Source organism: Protopterus annectens, chromosome 7.part0 (genome assembly GCF_019279795.1).
Source record: "Protopterus annectens isolate FY-2018-M chromosome 7.part0, PAN1.0, whole genome shotgun sequence".
Taxonomy (NCBI): Eukaryota; Metazoa; Chordata; order Ceratodontiformes; family Protopteridae; genus Protopterus; species Protopterus annectens.
The window spans coordinates 582,885,494-582,910,770 of record NC_056739.1 but is presented as its reverse complement, the minus strand read 5'-3'; positions in this window follow the sequence as shown (position 1 = coordinate 582,910,770).

Below are 25,277 nucleotides of genomic sequence, written 5' to 3'. Positions count from 1 at the left end.
ATATATTAAATTCTATTTGACTAGGCTGGCAGCCTTTGCCCATCTCTCCCCAGTCGTCACAAAGTGTTTAATTGATATTGGTCCTTGAGGAGCAGTACTCTAACTTAGCTAAGACTCTAAATAAAACAAAGCCAAAAATAAATAAATACACATATATTCACATGTATTACACATACATGCACATACTTACACATATACATACCCACTCATTTAAATACACATGCATACACATTTATGCATATGAAAATTGACATATATTCCTATGAATACATGCATATACGTATACTTAACACATCTGTATATATACATATGCATCAGCCGCACATATAAATGCACATTGATATGCAGACAGATGTATGTCTTAATGCATAAATATGTATGACTCTTTCTATAAATGCACGTGTGTGTGTGTGTGTGTGTGTGTGTGTGTGTGTGTGTGTGTGTGTGTGTGTGTGTGCGTGTGTGTGTATGTGTGTGGGTGTGTGTGTATGTGCGTGTGTGTGTGTCAGTGTGTGTTAGCCACATCAACTAAAGCTGATGAAGTCATTATAAGATGAAAGACCCTATGAATTTCAAATGGACAGATGCAACGAGAAAAGCATTTCAGAACTTGTATTGTGTTAATGCATTTTAAAAGCTCTGGTCTTTACTGAGGTAGAAATTGGGGCAGTTTTACCAAATATGCAGGAGGGTGTGAACACCCTGTATATTACATTAATTAAAACTCAGAAACAGAGGGCAGCATTACTATATGATTGAAAAGGAATACTTCACAATTAAATGGGCCTTTGAGATGATAATGAGATGCTAAAATAAAATGTTAGGACCAGTCTTTCCCCACATCACAGACCATATTCCTCTGCAGTGGCTAGGGACAGGAGAACAGTAATTCTAAGTCTGCCTTAGCCTTGGGCCTTTGAGTTCCAGTCATTTACATTTAAAGAGCACACATCGTCCAGTCTATTCCAACTATGGCACAGTATGGACACGTTCATAACTCTGTTCTGTCTTCTTTTTGTCTGTTTCTGTAGGGTGAGATTTGTCTGTCACTGTCCTAATTTTGATTCTCACTTCTTGTTTTAGAGTTCTTCTAACTATGGGTCCATTACTTTTTGCTTCTGTATTAACTTTTGCTGTCTTAATCCAAAGTTTTCCCTTAGTCTGTTCTGAACTGAGTGGCTTTTCCTGTAAGTTTCTGTACTAACAGCTCTTGTTAGCTTATTAAATGGAATCGTTTGTTAAGACTCAGTGCTGGGTTTATCTAATCCATCCACCCAGACCAAGATTTTAGTTTTTTTTTGGAGTATCTAATTAAATTTTATTGATATTAAGGAAGACAACACTTATTCCAAGTTCAGAATCTAACTCAAATAGTACTTCATTCTAGCCAAATGTTCCTGCTTCAACATGCCTCCTACCCCGTCTCCTTTTCGAGTTTCTTTCATCACTTAAGAGTCAATGAAGATTGACCCACTTCAGAAACTAATGTATATAATGCACATTAAACTCTCCTTGATTGTATATTGCACTGTACTTCTTCACTAGAATGTATATACACTGCTTTTTTCCCCTCTGTAATTAGTATGAAATACTCTGTTATTGCTTACATTTCTGTATTTTTGTTTGTGAAATGTTTTGTATTTCACCTGAGCTGCCCCTGAAACTGGTCAATATTGATCAATGCACTACCATGGTAAACAAATATAAATAAAATAAATAAATACATAAATAAATAAAATAAATACTATTTTCTTTTTTGGTCTGTGTACCTCTGACAACATATCTGGTTTTATTACGCCCCCCCCCCCAAAAAAAAAAAAAAAAACATTTTTTCAAAAGTTCTTTGACTTGAGGGAAGTTTGGGCCAATTATCACATCATATTTTAAATTAGTTACTAAAGCTATTGGGTGTACCACTTTGCTAAAATAGTGTGAATTTCTTCTTGGGTTGAAGATAATACTTTTTGTCCCTATATGCACATATTACTTCAGTGGTCTATGTACAGATTTTTTTTTTGCTTACTCGAACATTGGGATTTAACTAGCATAGCCACACTAATAGCACACTTCACAGGTCTGGCTATGGTACAATGACAAAAGGCAGATTCAACAGTTGTGGCAGTGAAGTAGGAATTCAGCATTGTCAAACTTCACATATACATTGTTAGACACACACTGTTTACTAGCCAGAGGGCCAACATAATTAGGTTTAATACATATAACACTGTTGCCATCAGTTCGGCAATATTTTACTATGTTTCCAGGCACAGATCTTTTTTTAAATAAAATCAGAATGCAATGACACTCTTTATAGGCATGGGCACACTTTTGGGTGAGGGCTTAATATTATATCTTGGTGCACACAAGTCAGATTTAGAGTTTGCTGTTTCCATTAATAACACGTTCTATGGGAACAACAAACATTTTAGAAGAGTTAGAGTCACTCTGAATCATACACTATCATAAGATATTAAGTAATGACTTTTTAAATGTATCTATAGCTAGTATTTCTAAACATTTTCTTATATTATTTACATCATGCTCTAACCATAACTTTAACATAGGCAGAAAATCAGACATATGTGTTCTTACTGATTTGTCCATAGCAAATGTTCACCTATGAAACATGAACATTTGTGCCTCTTGTGCCAGCTCTATCTATTTTTTTTTTCAGTTTTTGATAAGTGCATCAGTTCCCTCCACGTCTGGCTTTGAAGGATGTGAACCTAAAATTCTGGCCCACTGTCCTTAGGGCCAGTTTTCTGTGGCAGCATTTCATTCAGACACCAATAGACAGGCTTCAACATCATCCTCAAATCCAAGCTTTTACAATAGAAAACTAATTTTAGGACCCTACAGTTTATTGGAGTATTGAGCTGTTATGTGATGGTCAATCACTGCACATCACTCATGGAATGCTGTGGTAGCCAGCACTATCATCGCGAGTAAAATCATCCATTTTGAGAGCATTAAAGTCAACTGTAGTACAGCCAGAGCTAGAGTTCAATCTCTAACACAAAAAAATCTTTCGTTCCCCAGCATAATTTACCAAAATTGACTTGGCCATGGATATAGGAATCAGGCATCCTGGGATAAAAGGAAAAAAAAATAATCAAAGCAGGCTTCAGATTCCACAGTTAGTAATTATCTCATTACGCTATAAAATCAGTAGTGCATTTCCTTCTCAGATGGTAACTACTGTGGAAAATATATTTTGCTGATGTGCAGGTAGCCCATAATCACAGGTCACAGTTGTACAAAAATATATATTTTGTTGGCTGCTGAAAAAACGATATAGTAACTTTGATCCATGTGTAATATAAGCCACTCATAAAGCCAGTTTTGTCTTTTATAAAACTCAGGTTTATTTAAAAGAGAAAACAAACCAAATGCTTTCCTTCAGCTTGGGGATACTATAAAATAGTTCTTTTAGTGAAAGAAAGAGGGTGTGCAGGTCATTCTTAAAAACAGCCAGTTCTTTACTTACAGGCATACAATATTTATTGCATTCCTTCTAACTTTAGCAGAGGTTATCACAAAAAACATTAAATCGCTTCATATTAGAAAACAGTTCCCCAAACCTCTGGTATCACTTCTTCCAGTACCAGGTGAAGAATGCCCTTGCATTTCCTTTAGAGCTCTGGAAGCTGTAATCACTGTCTGTCTCATAGGGATCTGCCTTTGGTGGCAGCAGTAACCTTTTTGCATCCTGCCTCTTTCTAGCACTAATTTGGTTTTCTTTTGCCTTTTGTTAAGATATAATAAATGTTTTATTTTTTGTGAGATGCAACATTCGTCTCTTTGAAATGTTTTTTGTATATTTTTTTCCTAATTGCAATTACAAGTCTGTTTCCTTTTTCTCTGTTTCTGTAGGGTGAGATTCATCTGTCTCTGTCCTAGTTTTGATTCTCACTTCTTTTAGTTCAGAACGAAATTAAGGAACATGGTGATAAGGTAATGTTCTAGTAGACAGAATTTCTACACAAGTAGTCTAAACATTGAAAAATGGTAACATTTTATTTTCTTTGGAATGGGTTACGATGTCATGATTTCACCTTACCTGATAACAAGAAATGAACATGGACAGTCTTTTATTATTATCGGCTAGCATGACTAGTCATCTGTGATTTGTCTTATAATGTAAATATTTGAATATTTGTAAATACATCATAGAGTAGGCTGAGTTCATGATAATATAAAATGCACCGCTCGATTCCTTTTAGTTTGAGATTGTGCCATTTGGTCTCCTGTAACAGCTATGACATTTAAATTAATGAAAATAAGTATATTCTGAGTAATATAAGGTTTACCTAAGTTTAAATACTGGGGTAGAAAAAGGTCAGTAAAGTATTAACAGAAATAGAAATCCAGGAGGTAAATTTTAGTCTGAGGTATGGTACAAATCTATAACCCAGTCCATTCCAGTCCAGTACAGACCAGTAAACAGTTTGTAAAAATGCCTTGCAAAACAGTTAAGCCAGCTGTGGAACCCACACTAGTGAATGAAAACAAAGCCTCAATCAAGGCTGCACTTTGATGGTGTATATTGTTTAAGTTTTATGGTAGTTGAAGCATGATACAGTTAACTCACTTCCTTGTCTGTGTGATAAAGATTTGCTTCTACTCCAATAAGTTCTTCATCATATGTATCCATATTGTAATTACAATATTACCCTAAATGACAATGAAAGTAAAATTTAACCAATTTATGTCAGACAAGCCATCAGTAACTGAGAAAACAAAGATAACTTATAGTATTTTTTTATTTATTGGCTAAATTAAGTTTGGAACTAATACATCAAAACAGGTAACAGCGTTATTGAATGTCAGAAATTTCAGAATATTTTTAAGTTTACATTATAAGCAAAGCACTAGTCAGAAAATTAATAGTTTGATCCCTGCCTAACTATTTGTTATTGGTCTAACACATAAATACTTGCATATCTTGTCCTACATGGTGACATTCAAACAGTAAATCCAAAAAAAGTGACATTTTATTTCAAAACGTATATGCATAAAAACATAAACTACAGAGATGTATTTAATAAGTTCATTAGACAGTTCATAAAAGCATATTAAATGAGTCTCACAAAAAAATTCAACATTAGTGAATTTATAGGTAGCTGTATAGAAACCATCATTCTTAGAGAGGGTGGTATATAATATGCACTGCTGATTCCTGCTACATTTAAATGAATTGAGGCATTACTATCTGCTATTAGTATTTTACAGAAATTATATGAATTTCATAAAATTGCAAGTGATATCAGAGGAATGCATTTTTGTAAAGCAGATTTACATGTAATATTTTACAGTGATTTCTCCAAAATTCTCTTGAGGGGAAAGGGCACACAACCATTTCTAGTTGAGAGTCTACTGACATGAAAAGCTACTAATTAGACATATGACCACAAATAAGTGACAACAGATTGAGTGTTTTGCTAAGAAAAATGACATGCATACACAGAAATAATTTAACTAGAGATTAGGCTTAGTTATGTGTACATTTAAACATGGAAACTTGTTTACTTTTCTACTATCATAAAGAGACTCTAAGAACTAGTGGCTACTTGCAAATTGAAAATAATGCAACAGAAAAGGTTTAGAATGGCATGAATGAAATTTTTTGGTTCTGCGTGTAAAATGATGAGCACCGAGAAAGTATTGAATACTTTTAGTTAGTAGTTTAGTAATTTTATTTTGTAATAATATTGACTTAAAGCCTGACTCATTTGTTAAAATAGATTTACTGACTTTCTTCTCTTAAACATAGGATGTCCATGATTGTAGCAGCCTTACTAAATTCACAGAGTAGGAAGATTGTATTAAAATTCTACTGACAGAGAACACAGCTATTGCAAATGTGCAGTATGATAACTTTCTAACATCAACAAGATCATTTCAACAACAAGCACTGTATGACTATGACAAAAAAGAAGTTTTACAGAATCACATCACAGCTCACACTATTCAGGCTTCATTGACATGCTTATCAAGACAAATTAATAACTACCTATCAGAACAAATAGTAAAAAGTTATTTAATATTACTCAGTGCATAACAAACCCTGCTTCATTTGTTACAGAAAAATGTATATATTATGTAATGGTCATGAGCCATGAAATAAAAAATGACAAAACACTGACAGGGTATTACACATTTTTCTTAAAGGAATAATGGTGATGGAAGTAATTTTCATGTTATATTTATGGGATTAACTATGAATGGATTATAAGGTAAAAGGAAAATGCAAGTTCAAATAAAATAAAATAAAATCCCCACTCAGTGAACAGGGATGGAGGTACATTAACATTAAAGGGTACCACTCTATCAACTGTCAGGTTGTCTGTAATACCCAAGAGATCATCTACAGTGTGGGTGCAGATAACTGACGGTTTTCCTGGCTCACACCTATGGCACACCTGTAACCTGTAGACAAGGTTGCCTAGGGGTGACTCTACTCAAGGGCATCTAGTGAGAGAAACAGGTTCTGCGCTGTATCCTTGGCTCATAACACTCATGAAAATCCTACATAACCTCACTGGAAAAGGATAGAATGACGGCCATGCTGAAACTGGGAACATAATATAACATGTATTTGGCTGCTCAAATCAATGTCCCAGTGTCTAGACACATTGGGAGGTGCTCTACAGTACAACCCAGCCATCTGAGCCAAAATATTCACAGTCTGTGCCATGTTGCCCAATATAATTATCTGGAAACAACTTCAACAAGGACAACAAAGCCCAGGACCATAGTTTCCAGGACCACAGACTGGGCCAGCAGCTCAAGCAGATAGAGATGAGGAGGTTGAGGGAGAGCCACTAACTGTAGATGGAGCTGACAGATGTAGGCATGCACAGTGTGACATGGCTCTGGCTAAGAGGCAAAGGGTAGCACATACAATTATTACCTAAGTGAAAACCTAAGATCCTAAATACATACAATATTAAAACTGATATACACAAAAGTCCACAACTATTACTTAACCATGTAATGGTTGTGTTCTGTTAACATTAGATAGAAAGTTAACCCCCAAGGACATATCTGTTACCTGCAGTATTAACACGGCAAGTATGGATTCTGTAAAAAATAAAAAGCTATTTAAATGTTTACTCTCATATGCAAATATTTATGTCACTGAGATGAAACAAGTCTTAACTGTACAGTAATGCCAGCATTAACTCATGACTGATTTACGCAATAAACATATATGATTCTACCCAACACTGTGCATCATGCATTTCAGTTGACTGATGTAAATAAAACAACAGTGAGTAGGCCTCTTGCTTTGCATCATTTAGCAAATAATTACCTACCTAGTATGGCAGCATTACTAAAAATAATACAACAACTAAAATGAGTGTCAAGAAGTGCATAAACAATTATTTACAACTGAGAAGGAAAAATAAATATTATAGGCTTCTCTTCTGTAATACACTACATAAAAGCAAGCTTTTGAGTAAACAAACATTAGCTATCCACTCTATGCATCAGACATACAGGCAACCCTAATTCACAAAGAAATAGGCAGGGGATAGTCATCATCACGTATACAAGTTGGGGGTGGGGGGACACAGAAGAGCAATCCTGACACCAAAGAAGTGAGTGTGTTTAAGTGAGAAACACGTTTTTCAGCAAATGTACAATTGTCAGGGACAGTAGCAAGAGATTTATATCAGTCAACAGTACTGTTTATATAATGTCTGTGTGTGTGTGTGTGTGTGTGTGTGTGTGTGTGTGTGTGTGTGTGTGTGTGTGTGTGTATGTGTGTGTGTGTGTGTGTGCATGCGTGTGTGTGTGTGTGTGTGTGTGTGTGTGTGTGTGTGTGTGTGTGTGTGTGTGCGTGTGTGTGTGTGTGTGTGTGTGTGTGTGTGTGTGTGTGAGTGTGTGAGTGTGTGTGCGTGTGTGCGTGTGTGCGTGTGTGCGTGTGTGTGTGTGTATGGGGTGGTATGGCCAAGATGATTTTTAACATTTATGGGTCTGCTTGAACACAATCAAATATGTAATGGCATCTTGGACAGGTGTGAGCCATGCAGCATATAGTAGTCATTTCCTGACTAAGAGAACTATTTCTGCCAGGTATTGTACTGCTAGTTCCATGGCCCTGGCCAGAAGTTGGGGTGCTACATAATTGTGAAAGATGTCTTCTGGATAAGGTCTCATCTTGACTATATCCATGCCCAAGACCACCTAGCCTACCATGTCTGGATGTGGACATCTCAATCAATGATGGAGAAGTGGAAGGAGAGCATTATAGGAATGGGATCTGGTGAAGTCATTTTGGCTAAGACCTGATTATGTAGCAGCTCTTTTGCCATGTGGATGCTGACCCTCCCTAACAGACATTCCAATACAGACACTGCCTGATTCAGTGTATTATTCATCCTGTTCAAGGAACGCCCACATAGTTCAGGCAGTCTCACATGTCAAAATGTACATTTAGTACTCGTATTATCCCTTCCAAGGCCCTGGTGGAGAGTGCCTTGCCTGCATGATAGCCCTACATTTATGTTGAATGGCACCCACTGACACATCAGCATTAGGAGGAGGGTGGACAGCAGGCCTCCTCTGAGCACCTCTACCAACACTCCTGTGCAGTATGTCACCCTCACAATGGCCATGGTGAGACTCGGCTAGCTCCGCAACTGGAGTATCCCCACTACCCTGATCAATTGTGTCACCCTCAAAATGTCCTATCTCTGATGGCTGCATGTCACTTTCCTTCTCTCCCCTCCTCTCTATCTCTCTCTCTCCCTCTGTCTTACCCTCTTCCTCCTCCCATATGGCAAACCTGAATGATTACTTGGAGGCTTGCCTCTACCCGAGCATCTATATCAACTATCATTGAGGAACCCCATGATGAGCTGTCTGGATCACTTACTGTGGGCAGGAACTCCTTAGTCTCAATCAGTAGTGGTTCACTATGAGGACTACCACCACCAATAGTCTTCCACTTCCATGCAATGGCAGCTGCATGTTTCTTCATTTTGTCGATCATATTACTGGATCAGTGTCTGGTTTTCACATACTCATGTCCATGTCTTCCAACTACATTTACATTATTGACTGCCTGTTCCCAGTTACTCCCCCAGCAGGACTGGTTAGCTCTGTTTCTGTCTAACAGATCTGAGCTGTGTTGTCATACAGCCTGAAAAATCACCTCATGCTCCGCTTTTGTGAATGGAGGTTTATAAGAGGTGAGATGTATTGGGTGCCATATTTGTGTATGTGATGAAAAATAAGAAACAAAAAAGGAAATTAAACAAAGGGATTGGAAACAAAAAGATATATGAATGTATGCAGGCATCATCAACCAAGAAACGAAATGTTTAACTCTAGGACTTAATACAGGTAATCCACACCTATAAAGACTCCTCCACTCAACCCCCCAAAAAGTTTTCATATCAATGATAAAATTCTTCCATGAGGATGACAAGAAATTTGTAAGTCCATAAGAGATGACAGCCTTACCAGAATTACTTCCTGTAAAAGTGAAAGTATGTACATATGTTTAACATTTGAGGGCTATCCCATTTTGTTGATGTCAGGTATACATTTATTTTATTTATTTTATTTTTACATTTGTTGACCAGGATAGTCCAACTGGATATATGTCCATTTTCAGCAGAGGCCCAGGGAGAAAAGCTCCAGATAACACAGATAGAACATAATAGATATGAGTCAAACATAAAGCCCTCCAGCAGGTACTCATAATATACACAGTGTGTAATAGTATACAAAAACAACAGGTTGCAGCAAGCTATTATGCTCAAGAGATGCGTACAATATTATTTTAAAGAAGGCATTGAATAAGTAGTGATTGATCAGGGTTAGTACAGGGACAAAGCCAGTGCTCTTTAAAATACTGTTTGAGGCATTTTTTGAAGAGACTTAAAGAAGGTTTGAGGGTAAGGTTAGATGGAAGTGAATTCCAAGTTTTACCAACGACGTTGGCAAACAGAGAGTCACCAGCTGAGTTAATGGCTTTGTGGATTTGGACCAAAGGTTTATTGGATGGTCATAGTTGCCTTGAATTACTGTATGGCTTTATGATATTTTTGAGTGCCAGAGTATTTTCAGGGTGGTACAGAATTTTGTGTACTACTATAAGCTGATTAAACAGAAGTAGGCTAGTCAGTTCTAGCCACCCGAGAATACTGAGGTACATCAGAGTTTGAACACATTTGTTGGACTACAACTGTAAAATTGCCATTATTAATACTCATAACATTTTTAACAGCCACTGAGAATTCTCAGAGCAATGTTGCTATACAGGTAGGTAATATTTTACTTGAGTTTATATAAACAAACAGGTTATATGCATGCTAGGAAGACAACATGACAAAATGCAGACAGCAAACAAATGCTATTGAAAAATGTGAAACCATCAGCAATGTTAACCAAAATATTCCTTTATAAATAAATGTCAAATACATTTACTGAAAAAAAAGTATCTTTATGAAAGAACACAAACAATTGCAATTCCAACAGTGTAACAGCAGTATTGAAGTCTCTGGATCCAAACAGAGTTCCATACTATGATACAAGTACCTTACCAACACAATTAGCTTATATAGTCAGTCCTGTGAGCACTGTAAATTTGTAAATCAGATGTCAAGTCATCATGAATCTTACACTCTATGCTAAGTGATGGGCAGGTAAACATGGTGTAAGGCCCTACACAATTTTGTGCAAACAGCCTAGCAGTACAAGAATGAAAATTGATCAGATTTACTTGCTAAGGTCTTGCAAATGTGAATGGTTAGTCTGACTTCTGGAATAACCAGTGCCTCACACTCTTCCTATTTGATATAGAAGGAGGAGAGAGTTATCAAAATGGAATGAATTACATTGACTGACTTATGAGAAAAACATTCATAACATTTTTATTAATAAGTGCTTATGACCACAGTGTGCTTCTGAGTAAAACCTTTGACTGCAATTCTATGAAGTACATTACTCATTTAAACAAATATCAAATTAATCCAAAGGACATTGCATTATTGTCACAAACATAGATAAGAGAATGATGCTCACAAAACAAAGAGAAAAAAAAACAATTGCAGTACTGCAAATATTTTTTACTATTGTGAGAGAAAGTATTAGCTTAATTGTTACCAGTATCCCATGTATCCATTCATCTACTGGCACATTACAAAGGACAACTTTCAGAAATTGGTTATATTGCACCTTTAATGTTAATTAATACAATGTTACAACATATTGAGTATATGTAATGTACTTTTTCTTCTTCCTAATATATGTCTGTGTCTGTGGAAAATAGTGAAAATAATTTCAAATGTGTTTTGTTAATGTCATTGTTTGATGGTTCAGCTTCAGAGGGTGCTGTTTGTTGGAAGGTAGTGATGTTTCAGGAACATATGTTTGTGTTAAAAGACAACAAAGTGGAGGAAACATTAAAAATTACATTTTAAATGCTTCTTTTATAATGTGTTTTTCCTCTTCATTCTTTACCTGCTGCTTGGCATTATGCACCGTTGTTGACTGTCATTGGTCACTAACAATGAATGACAGTTCACTTTCTGAGATAAAACTGACAAATTTAATTTGGAATGTCATCAGTAGCATAATTGAGACTGGTGGTGGTGCATTTCCATCAGCACTCTGGACAATACTGAGTGAAGAAATTCCACCTGTCAGCTAATCTCTGTGGTACAAAGTGTAAGTGAAGTTAGCTTAGAGAAGTAGAACAGATAATGCAGGGTTCCAATCCAGTTTACAGATATTTTTTTCTGAGTGGGTTCAGAATAAATATTCACACAATTTTGTATAAAAAATGAACAGGCTAAAGTCTGTGTGATAAATACTAAAAATCTTACCTGTAGTCCATGTGAATTGCTGCTATAAATCTCATGATGTAAACTCAACTCTTCTCATTATTAATAATGTGCTATAGATGATGTAACATATGACACTTTGTAAAGTGTGATAACTCAAAAGCAGTAACATGAGGAATATGGACATATGTCTCATATATGCCAGAGGAGTTATTCATCTCTCACAATTAGTCATCCTGGCAGTAATAGATTTTATTTTCAAATTTTATGTCACTATTGATTGTATATGCTGTGTCAGTAATGCACTACTATAATTTTCTGTGTTGTCCCTTTCTGAACAACTGCCATTACATGAATGGCTGATGATGTATAACCCAAATGCTACTTGTGATGTGGCAACTAGATGTGAAAAGGGTGAATGAGTCAGTTTACTGCTGTAGCTGCTGAGGTCATTGCTGGATATACCCTTTGTATTCATTTTAATTATAATTTCTTTGTATGTTTGCTATTATTATTTTTTTTTTTGTCTTTTGCATTTGTGCATTCATGGTATAGTGCAAACTCAGCTTACAGCTCAAGGTCAAAATGGAAACTCTAATTTTTGTTGCCTTTTGTAGCACAAACTAGCCTGGCACTGTTGTGCTGCCATCAGCACTCTGGATAGTCCTGAGTGAAGAAAATGCACCTGTCAGCCAACTATGTCTGTGGCACAAGCTGTAACTACATTGAGCTTGGAGCAAAAACAGAAACACTGGGAGGGGGGTTCAAATCTGTAGTAGCAATAATTTTGCTTATGGTGTCAGATAAAGTAGTGGCACACATTTTAAGATATGAATTGAACACTTTAAGTGTGTGTGATAGTGCTGAATATTTTACCTACAGTCCTTGAGAATTGCTGTTATCAAGATTTCGTTCTAAAAAAATCAGCTATTCTTCTTGTTAATATCAACATTATGCATAATGTCAAAATTAATTTCTAAAGTGTGAAAACAGAAATTCAGTAACATGATGAATGGGGAAATATGTAGACTATATTTAAAGATTATATAGCCATATAGTCTAAGTATTACTTGTGACATTAATGCCATTTCCTTTCAAAGTATGTCATTATTATTGCATATGGTGTGTTACAAATTAAATTATATTCTGGGTGTCTCCTTTTTAAATAATTGCCAGTATCTGAAGGTCTAATGACGTGTAACTGAAATGCAAGTTCTCATGAGCCAAGTCAATATTCAAAGGATGACAGTGTCAGGGTTATGCTGCAATAGCCCTGTTTATTGATACAATTATGCTTTTTGATTTACCAAATTATATTGGATTTTCTTTATCTTTTTTTGTCTTTTGCATTAGTGCACTGATCAGCAGGAAGCAAACACATTCCATGACAGAAGCCAAAAATGAAAAAAATTAATTTGGATTGTATTCTATAGTGCAAATAAGCCAGGTACCATTGCACTACTGTCACCACTCTGGAAAGTACGGAGTGAAGAAAAATGCACTCACTAGCCAGCTATCTCTGTGAGACAAGGTGTAATTGCAGTGTATTTAGAAAAAGAGGATATGTAATGCAGGGTTCAAATACAGTTCACAGATATTTTTACTGAGGGGATCAGAATGAGATTTGTCACAAACTTTTGATTAGGAATGTAACACGGAATAGAAAAAAAAACTATCATAAATATGATTTTTGCAACAAAATGAACATTAGTCCTTGCTATAGAAGTCCAATATAATGTATATAGAGTACATTAACCATGACAGTGATGATATTTAATTTAAAATGCACTTGCATAATTATGATGTGCATGATAAAGCAGCCTGAAAAAACAAACCAATGAATAAAATGATACACGAATGCACACAGATCACTGCAAACACACACCACTGATTATTTTATAAAACAAATAAGTGCTTTCATCTTGACTATCATAAAAGACTTCATCAGATGTTAAACACAGGAAATTTAGAAGCTAGTGAACAATCACATGACTTCCTGAAGTTCATTTCTTAAAGTGACACTGTAATATTAAGTTAAAACCATTCATAAAAAAACAGCATGAACATTTCTAAACTAAACTAAACATTCAAAATTCAAACAGAAAATGACAAATTAGTAAAATCTTTTCTTAAATTATGGTTTCATCACCTGTCAGCTTTTGGTTTTAATAAATAGGCAATAGATAAAACTTCATTAATCACTGGGGTGCTGTCTGCATTAAGCCGTAACTGCCAGTATAGCTCTTTTTTTTCCTAATAGCAGACCTCATGGTCCCCCCCTTGGGTTTATATTTAATTGTTCTGGCACCGCATATTTAAATTTATGACCTGGCAGTCAGTAATATTTTTATATAAGGCATTTTTGCTACTATTTCTTCCTGATCTCATAGAGGTTGTGATGACCCCACTTAAACCTGGGGCAGAAACTAAGGAGCCTCAATATTCACCACTATCTCTGGTAAGGGGGCATCACTGAAAGCGGGGATAGAAATACACAATTTCTCCTAAGAGTACACCGGGAACAGGCTCCAAACTTGGAACTGGAATATATGCTTCCCTCCAAGTCCCCAAATGAGTCTTCACCCTATCCACTGCAGAGCACTGTGTCCCAGTTCTAGGTATTTGATACATTCACTCTTAAATATTTGCTATTCACACATACAGACACTCTTGAAAAAGTCTGGCACAGATTTACTTGCTATGTTTCCATCCCCATATTACAAAGTAATGGCTGCTACCAGTCAAATACTACAATACCCTTCAAAAGGGGTGTTCAAATATATTGCATAAAATAAATATTGATATAAATGGTAGCATGTAATCCAAGCAGTAAGGCTTTTTGGAGTGGCCTGTTGTTATCACAATAAGCATAAACACTCTTAGATTACTAAAATTAATTTCCAAATAACCAGCCACAATAAAAGGTAGTAAAATATTTAATAATAAACACAATGATTTAAAATGTGTATACAATGAATAACTGATTCTAATAAACCACAGTGTTTCATGCACAGGAATTAACACTATAGGATATATTTCACACTGATTGCAGAAAAACTCTAACTATAGTTCCCTAACTATCTAAAGATTAATTGTCCCTGTCTAATCTAATTAACTCAGCAAGGTAAGATGATACTTTTACTTCTGCCAGACAAGATAAGAATTTATGCCCACTCTTCAGGTTGTTGTCTGGTCTTCAGCAACTGAAATAACAGTTACTACTATTATTGCTGAACAGCTTTGGAAAACAAACTGAGTGATAACTATTGATCTGGAAAACAACAACTGACAACTGAACAACAATTGAGCAATTACCACAGTTACTGAACTTTGACTCAGAACCTACTTTTATGACAGAATTTTTTTTAAAGTCACAGGAAGCTGTTATGAGAATTTTACTCCCTCATATCAGACTTTAAAAAGTAAACAAAACAGTTACTATAGAAATTTTATTCCTTTCAGCTCTGGCAAATGATGACATCACATCTTGGTCAGCTGACTGGCATAACCTACATTCAGAAATCTTAAAAAAAAATGTACATTTGGTCAGCCAGAACACTGTTTGATTCAAACATCTTACATAAATCAAAGTAATAATCAAAAAACATAAACTTATTTACAAAATTATAACTAGTCATGCTGACATATATAACATAGGGTAATTTACAATTATTTACAAACATTTACAAAACTCCAACCAGTCATGCTAGCACAGATAATATCTACTATCCTCACAGAGGTGTTATTATATTCTTTCTTTTAATATGCATTTAGTTTTGCCTACATAGAATCCACAGCAGCTCTGGCACAGGGATAAATAAACAACCCCTTTAGTTATATCTTCCTTTCACTTTGAACTGTTGATTTTTTAATATGAAATAATCTCTGCAAAGTATATTCTTGCAGTAATTACAGCTACCACATTTATACACTCCATAAATAATGTCATCATTCCTTTTCTGGGATTCAAAAATATTTTTAAAGGTTAAGCCTTTTCTGTATATAAGTGGCCTATCATACAGTTTTTCTTTTATGGCCAAAATGTCATTTATTATGGACCAATTTTTGTTTAAAACCACCTAATTTGCTCATGGTCCAAAAAAAAGTAGTAATGAAACTGCATTTATAGTCAGGCTTAGACCTGGCCTCCAAGGAGCCAGAAGTCTCACATGTAATAACCATAGTTTTTTGTGTTCACTTTTTCTTCCATTAAGATTGTAGTATAAAAATAATTTTTACTTTTATTAATAACTTTGTACAAAGAATTATCAATGAAGGCTTCAGGGTACCCTCTCTTAAGGAACATACTCTTACATTTTTCACATTGATCTATGAAGTCATTAAACAGGGTTATCATCCATGCTGCATGCATGAATTGCCCCTTTACTACCACCTTCTTTTGCTTGGCGGTGTGTGAACTAGTGAAGTGCAGAAAAAAATTAGAATGGGCAGGTTTCATTTATATTCTAGAAAACATTTTTCTGTTGATATCATCTTTTATCAACATGAAGTCTAGGTAAGAAATATTATTCTCTTCTACAACATGAGTAAATTAAAAAAATCCTTGGTGCTATTAATGTAATCTAGGAAAACAGGAATCTTATTAATGTTGCTCTTCCATACTATAAGGATGTCATCCAGGTACCTCGTATAGAGGTAATAAGTATCATGTGCATGGCAGTTTTGTTATAATTATGAGCCATTACATATCATAAGTATGTGTTTACAGCAGTATGTATGTAACATACCACAACATGTATTACTCATGTTATGCAGCTTCATGCATCTGAAATATGGCCTTATACATAAAAATGCAGTACCATGACTGCTTAAAGTCACACATATGAGGGCATCTCTTAAGCATATAATTTATTTGTAAATTAGTATATCTCAAATTAACACTTAAAAAAGAAGCTGTGTTGCAACACTGACACTTAATGAGCAATGGTTAACATTTCATCTTTCTTCTCCTCATTGGTTTGGCTCCAAGGTGGTAGTACTCGATGTTACTAGTGTTTAAGCCCCAGTTGCTTAAAATGACACAATTCATGCTACTTTACCTCCAATCAGCAATGATTATAACAAGCACCATAAAGAATTTCAGTGCTTAACATTGGAACATGTGTAAATATGGTGAGCATCACAAATAGCCAAATCTCACTGCTATATTTCACACCTTCATTGTATTTGATATAGTCATTGCCAATGTCTCTAGCAAGCTTTGTGTTTTCAATTGTGCAAGTGCAGCTTGCAAGGCTGTGTGTCTTTGCCCATTGGTTGTTACACATAAGATCTAAATTGGGAACCCCTTTACTTCTGTAAATATGGCAGGAGAAGGTGAGGATGGTGTTCCATTTAGAGCACAAAGGTGGAGTGTCTGAGGAGTCCAGAATTATTGTGGCACTCCTTGTCAAGAATTACAGCTGTAGACTTCTAGAGTCTATATTATGACATTGAAATGCCGTAACAGCGAACACCTGAACATCGACAAGTATTTGGTAAAATGCATTTCTGCGAGTCACTGAATACTTAAAGGGCAAACAAATACTTGCCCTGCAACCCAATGGAACTAAATTTACCTAAAACAAACCCACCCATGTGGGGGGGCTGCATCCCCACACCACCCGATGTGGGGGCTTGCCCCCCACACCCCCCTAATTAAATATACCAACTCCGAGATCGCACTACAGTGGAGAAAAGGGCAAAATTGTGTAGTTGGCCAACTGCATCTTTGCCCTGTATGTATTCAGCAAATCGCGAAAGTGAGTTTTGCAGAAGACTTGTTGATGTTTAGGTGTTCAGTGTTATGGCATTTCAATGTCATAATATAGGCCCAGGCTTCTACAGCAGGTTTATACCAGGTTTCAATATAAGGCTGAGGCTTGGAATAGCTAGGCCAAGTTTGTCTCCATTGCAACTGGCATCCCACACACTAGAGAACAGTGACATGAAGAGACAGAAGCAAGACCTGCTGAGCCTATAGGAGAAATAACTTAAGACAGCAACCACCTCTAAGTTGTGTAAATATAGTGACCCATCAACAGTCAATGATATAGCATGGATTAGCAAGGCAATATAGTTGTCCTTTATGCTTTCACATCGTTTTTCTGTACTGAACAGCAGAAGAAGCGATAGCACAAACTATGAGACACATCAGGAGAGACTCATTCACCTCAGAGAGGTATGAGATAAGTATGCATCAGATCTGAATGCAAATCAGATAACTTTCAGTCCATCAATCCATATCATCTTGAGCAGGCATACACAAACCTCCAATAGCTCTTAGTGATTGCATTAGGCGATCAGTACCAGCTTAGTTATTTGTGGGTTCAATTCCAGAATTAGAAATCAGCTTTTAGTATTGGACAGTATTTCTAAAAATATTAACTACAATACTGAATGGCATTAACAATTCCATGTTGGTAACTGCAATTATTTACTTGAAAAGCATATACTCAACATGACAAAGTCAAAAAATTTTCCATTTTTTTATACAATAGCAGTGAGACTTATTTAGTTTCTGACACAATAATGCCTTCACATTGTATCTGGATATGACAAAGATGAACACATTTATGTGTCATATTTGTTTATGTATTAAAATAATAAAATAATGTGACATACCATTGATCTTACTCTTTCTGGTTTTGTCTTCCCCAACCATATTTCTCTTCTTTCTCTCTCTCTCTCTTTTTTTTTTTTTTTTATTTTGTTTTTGCTTTTTGGATACATTGCTGCTGAAACCAAAATGGCCATCAGCACAAGGAGCCAGACTGACCACTGTGGTTTGGCCCACCATACCCCCACATGTGGCTGTGGCAGCACAACTGCAGGCAGCACAGACACCCAGGACATCTGGGTCATGATCTGTCAATGTTGCCTCCAGAACTCCTTCTGTACCTGCTCCATCTGCGTTCACTACTGCTGCAGTGGTACACTGTAGGAACAGTAGTAGTGGTGATAGTGATTTTGTCATCCATCAGGAGCTGACAAGGATGATGGAGGACATAACAGAGAGGAGCGTCAGTGCCTGAATCACCAGGGTTGAAAAGATCCTGCCAAGTCAATGCCACATCCAGCACTAGCCCAGGCAACTGACACAGGAGACAGTAATGACAGTACTGATGGTAAAGACTAGATTTTCACTGTTCTCAGACTGGATGCAGATGTGCCTCTGATGTCCTCTACCTAGCCCCAATCATAGTGGCTCCCCAACGTTTTGCATCCATTACCATCCTTATCTGTCTTGTATATCCTGTATGTCTTTGCTTGCTACATAACCCACCCTACCTACGTGACCCTCTTATTCCTAAGTACCTTCTCCAACAGTCCGCCCTCTCTCAAAAAAATAGCATTTATCCTATCATGCCCCATACAGAGCTCTCCACTTTGCCCATATGTCACCTTGACATACTTAATTTGGTCCAGTTGGCTATACAACATTATTCTGTGACTGTCACCCATTGTCAAAGTCATCAAATTGTGTGTTCAGTTCTGCATATATGTTGTGAAGATGTGGGTAGCCATGATGCTGTCCCCTTGCCATCCTGCAAATTCCTGTATTCTTTCCCTTGTGTCCTTCCCTTTGCTTGCCCACTATTTTCACCACTGTCCTAACCCCGTTTTTACATGTTTAATCTCCTCAAAAATAGAATCACAGACACACCACACATGGCCAGAACTTGCTCCTAAAAAAGCCTTTATTTTTAGCCTTCCGCATTTGTGCAGAGCTTGGTATCACACACCAATGCTGAGTGATGGTGAATGGCATTTCAATGTCCTATGGCAAAAACTGATGAGTTTTGCCATTGCCTGCACTAGTACCATTTAGCTTCATGCAAATGTGTCAAACAGCTAATATTGTTTTTAACAAGGCTTACATCAAGGCTGTATATCCGTTACAATATATTGCATTCGCATCTTTACTTTAATACACTTATTCAAGTCAGCATGTCTGAAGTGGAACCTACACCAGGAATAACACGTCATATCATTTATTACAGTAAGACAAATGCCTCATGATCATAAGTAATTGTACGGATAAATTTGTTATATTTGCCCTTTTATTGATGCATTAACTGCATAATGCTGGCATGCATTTTTATTTTACCATGACTTGTGTGGGTTATCTATCCATTTGTGATATACACAGAACTACAGCATATGCAAATTGATATGCATCATGATATTTAGAAACACAGCCCTTTGTTCAGGGGATGGACTATACTTGACCTGTATCTTGATTTATGTGCATTTTTGCATATGCCACCTTAGCATGGCTTATTTTGCATGTACAGATGTGTTGTTTGTGCGCTGATCACAATATATCTGAGTGAAGCTTCCCAGTTTACTTCCCTTGCCTCTTAATTCTTTCATTAAACTTGCCCTTGCATTGTATTATGCTGTCCATGTGTGCTTGCTAACTAGATTTGATTACAGGCAGCACCTTTTTGTTTATATTGCCCATTTGAACCTTTGTGCACCTTTTCATGGCCACTAACACTTCTGCTGGCCATGAAAATGAGTTGGTAAACATGTAGGCTTGCTTAGCAGTTTGCATTTCAATGAACAATGTTGCTAATCACACTAACACTCTTAAATCATGTAAGCTTAGAGAGAAGTATAAATGCTATTAGGCTATATTATTTTCACATGAGCTGTAACATTCATCTGTTTCTTTAAAATGGATTTTGTATTTTTTTCCCAACTGCAGTTACGAGTCAGTTTAAGAAAGAATGATACTTAAGGAAGATGGCAACAATGTAGTCTTCTAGTTGACAAAATGTCTGATATAAGAAGCATACCAGTACAGGATGAGAAGGATAAAAAGTGCAGACATTTTGTTTATTTTCCTGGACTGGGTTAGAAGTTCATGATTTCATCTTACCTAGTAACAAGAAATGAACATAGACACTGCTTTGTTACTATGGGCTAGCTTGACTAGTCATCTCTGATTCACCTTATAATGTAAATATTATAGCAATAACCCATGCCTGGGTGTGGGTAATGTGGGATTTACCCACGGTTGGCGTGGTTTGGTCCCGAGGGACCAAACAAAGACAACCGTGGGTAATCCGATTACCCACACCCAGGCGTGGGTTATTGCTATTATACTATGACATTATTTAAGAAAAGAAACAATTACTTTTTTTAAATAATGGCATTGTATAATGCCTCTTTGCTGCCCTTCTGCAGCTGTCTGGCATCCGCTGCAGTTCTGATGTACTGCGCATGACTACACAGTACATCAGAGCTGTGGCCAAAAGCAACGGAGAAAGCAAGATCTCCGTTGCTTTTTTACTGTTTCGCTATGTTAAATGGGTTTAACATAGCGAGACAGCTTTAAAATAAGCAACAGAGATGTCCGTTGCTTATTTTAAAGCTGTCTCGCTATGTTAAACCCATTTGACATATAGAAACAGTAAAAAGCAACGGAGATCTTGCTTTCTCCGTTGCTTTTTTTTTTAAACCTGTCTCACTATGTTAAATGGGTTTAACATAGCGAGACAGCTTTAAAATAAGCAACGGAGATCTCTGTTGCTTATTTTAAAGCTGTCGCGTTATGTTAAACCCATTTAACATAGCGAGACAGGTTTAAAAAAAAAGCAACGGAGAAAGCAAGATCTCCGTTGCTTTTTACACACTGTGTCGCTATGTTAAAGGAGTTTAACATAACGAGACAGCTTTAAAAAAAGCAACGGAGATCTCCGTTGCTTTTTTTAAACCTGTGTCGCTATGTTAAACTCTTTTAACATAGCGAGACAGTGTTTTAAAAAAAAGACTTATACTAATGGAAAAAGTCCGGGTGACCGGACCTTTTTCCATTAGTATAAGTCGATTTACAACGTGCATGCTGGCCAATCAGCGTGCATGTTTTGGAATATTAATGGGGGGTCATGGTATAATTGTAAGTACATCACAAAGTAGGCTGAGCTTATGACTCTAAAATGCACTGCATTATTACTTTTAGTTTGAGATTGTGCCATCATATCTCCTATAACAGCTATGTAATTAAATGTCCATGATCCAACAGATGTAGTACATGTTTAGTGTAGCCATAACAAGGGGCATTGAACTCGCAATTGGTTGAACTGATGTCTTATAGAAGAAGGCTCATCAGTATGACTGAGTTTCTCATGGACATTCTTTTAAAAGCAGGGCCTGATTACTTAAGTGCATTTTAATAAAATATAGTAGGTTTGATTAGTGTGTAATATAAACCATAATTAATCCTTCACACTGTCTGCCAATAAAATTGTTATACCTTTTAAAATGCAAAATTTAAAATATATAACTCATAAAAATATGAAATTCTATAAATGTTGTTATTATTAATCCAAACACCAATATCCTCATTTGGTCTTGGTTACTGCTACAGCAATGATATCAATCCAAATAAAATTATCAGGTCTGCATCTGCTTAGTTGCAAAACCTTTCATTTATAAATGCTGAAGATAAGGCTTAGTTGTGTTATCCATTTATTTATGCCCTCATGATATAATTTAATTTGGTCAACATCACTATTAATAGATGCCACTGGTCCAGCTTTTATATCATTGGCATACCTGGAAATCCAATACCAAGAGATCAGAGGCATAAATGCAGAGACCAGGTTAAAAAGGATAGGTCCCAGTGCCGAACCCTGTGATACACTAGCTTTTATGAGATCATTCTAAACCTTTATGAAGCAGGACTACTTTCAGAGACCTGTTACTTAAGCAGCATTCTGCTGTCTTATAATGTTAGAGTTTTACTGGAGAGTAACTAACTTATTTATAATACTGCTGTGAGGAAGGGTGTCAAGAGCTATGCTAGGTCAAGATAAATTATTACTACAGATAATCACAAATTCATTGCCATGCTGACTGGTTCATAAACATCAATAGTAGAAGTTTTAGCAGCATTTTGTGTATTTGCGATAGTTTGTAGATGCACCTTCCAGTGTGCCTGTGCTAAGAATTTTTGGTTGACTACCTTTGACCCCATGGCCATTCCGCTGTATAAATGCTTTATTTACTACAGTTTAAAGCTATTTGTGGACAGTGCTGCTACTAAGGTATTTTTTATTGTACCAGCATTGAACAGTTTCTGGAGTTTGATTTTATTGAGAGAATGGTGGGGTTGGCATAATGGTCATGAAGCTTACTTCACATAAGCAAGGTACAGGGTTTCATTTTCAGCTTAGAAGGGAAATTCACCAGGCCTGCAAGGGCAGCTAGCCTAATATTTATATGAACTAGGAACCTAATTCTGTAGTCTCTTGTTTGAATACTGGCTACATTTTCCTACTATTATTTCTAATTAGTTGTTGGTGCTTTTCTGTTGCTTTATTTTCAGCAACATTGAGATTGTGTGAGCAGAGTTTCATCTCACAGTACCCCTGAGCTAAGAACTACCACTAGCACCAGGGAAGTGACTATTTACATTTTTTTTTATTTTAAGCACTTTAAAGCTAATTTCAGGTATTGCTGTTGCTGAGGTATTTAATCTCTGTATTTTTCTGTACCAATGTAGAACAGTATCTGCAGTTTGAACTGGTGAAATAGGGGAATCTGCAATATCCTGTTCACCCTATGAACTACTGGCTAAAACTTGCTCATACTATTGTTTCCAATTGGCTGGTGGTTCTTCTGTTGCTTTATTTTCTGAAGCTTCACAGCTTTGATATTGATTGAATGAGGCTCTGCCTTGCAGTATGACTGAACTAACAACTCATTGGTTACATAGTTTCATAGGTTCATAAATGGTTACTGGACTATTGTCCCGAAGTCTTTATAAGCTTAGATGCATGTGCCCAGTTTAATACTAGAGGAATCCAATATAAAGGATCTTGCCTAAACTCGAGATCTTAGTTAGCAACAACTGCCAATATCTAGGAGGGTCATAGGTGAAATCCCTGGCAGGAATTTATGGTTTTCCATCCAACCATCCAGGCTACGCTTAAATAGGTTCATAGAGGGGCTCTATTTGATGTGAATTGGTAGCCTATTCCAGAGGAGTGGCAACCTCTGAGAGACATATCCGTGTCTCCAGCAGGTCCTATTTAGTTCACAGGCCAGGTTAAGGTGCCTGGAGTGGGTGACCCTTGTCCCATTTGACTTGCAGATGTGCAGCATTTCCATTAGGTTTGGATCTGAGATAGCTCTGTAGGCCAGGCACATGTCTCCTCTAAGTAGTCTGTACACTACTGAGTACAGTGAGAGTGACTTCATTTTGCCAGTGTATGACATATGTTGGAGACCCTGAATTTTCTTGGTAAGAAATCTCTGAGGTTTCTCAAGTTGCTGCAGGTGCCTGGTAAGGTACATAACAAAGGGAGTATTGTACTCAATTACTGGCCTGATGAGGGTCAAGTACAGGGGTGTTATTACCTGTTTTGATCTTGAGGCAATGCCTTTGCTAATGAGATGTATGATGTATATGGTGGTCAAAGTTAAGGCTACACTCAACTTGTGTTCTCAAGTCTCTTACTACTAAGTTGTTACTTATGGTATTATTATTTATATGATTGTCTGCAGGAATATTGTTTTTTCCAAAGGGGATGATAATGCATTTTTTATCATTGAGTTTGAGTCTATGGCTTTGGCACCAATCACTGGTTTGTCTAAGTCCCTCTTGAAGAATATTGATATAATTTGGGGATTCAATGATTGCACCTTATTTGCATTTGTTAGCAAACTTAGTCAGCCACAGCATCTCTATTTTGGCCTGAATTTCTGTGAAGTATATTTCAAACAATAGAGGGCCCTGCACTGACCTCTGTGGAACTCTACTGATGACAGGTCTGCTGGTTGAGGTAAAGTCCCCAACTTTGACTGACTGTGATCTGTTGGTGAGCCAGTTATCAACCCACCTGACAACATAAGGGCTGATATTCAACTGGGAAAGTTTGCCGGTGATGCCCAAATGTGGGATTATGTCGAAGACCTTGGCTAAGTAAAGGTAGGCTGTATGTATAGATTTGCCTTTGGCTATGGCTCTGGTGGTGTTTTTAAAGAAGTCCACCAGGTTTAACAGGCATGACCTGCCTTTGACAAAACCAAACTGTGTCGGATCAAGGGTTTGTAGGCCACCTATATCCTTATTTATAAGATCCATGATGATTCATTCCATGGCCTTTCAGATAAGGCTGGTTAAGCTTATGGGTCTGTAGTTTCCAGGGTCTGTTGCTGTACCCCCTTTATGAAGGGGGATGATGTTTGCTGTTTTTTATTCAGCAGAGACAAAACCAGTATTCAGGCTGTGGTTGAAGACAGTACCTAATGGAATTGCTAACTCATGTTTTAGACCATTTAAAATGCAATCTGGGATGCCATCCGGTCCCATAGAGACTATGTTTTTGGCCTTAGAGAGAGCATTAATGACTTGCTCTTTCAAGATTCAAGGTGGGGGAGATGTAGAAGGAATGCTTTTTGGAACTTCTTGAGGCGGCAGGGGGTAAAAATGTTTTCAGTGTCTGAATTAAACTCCTAGAG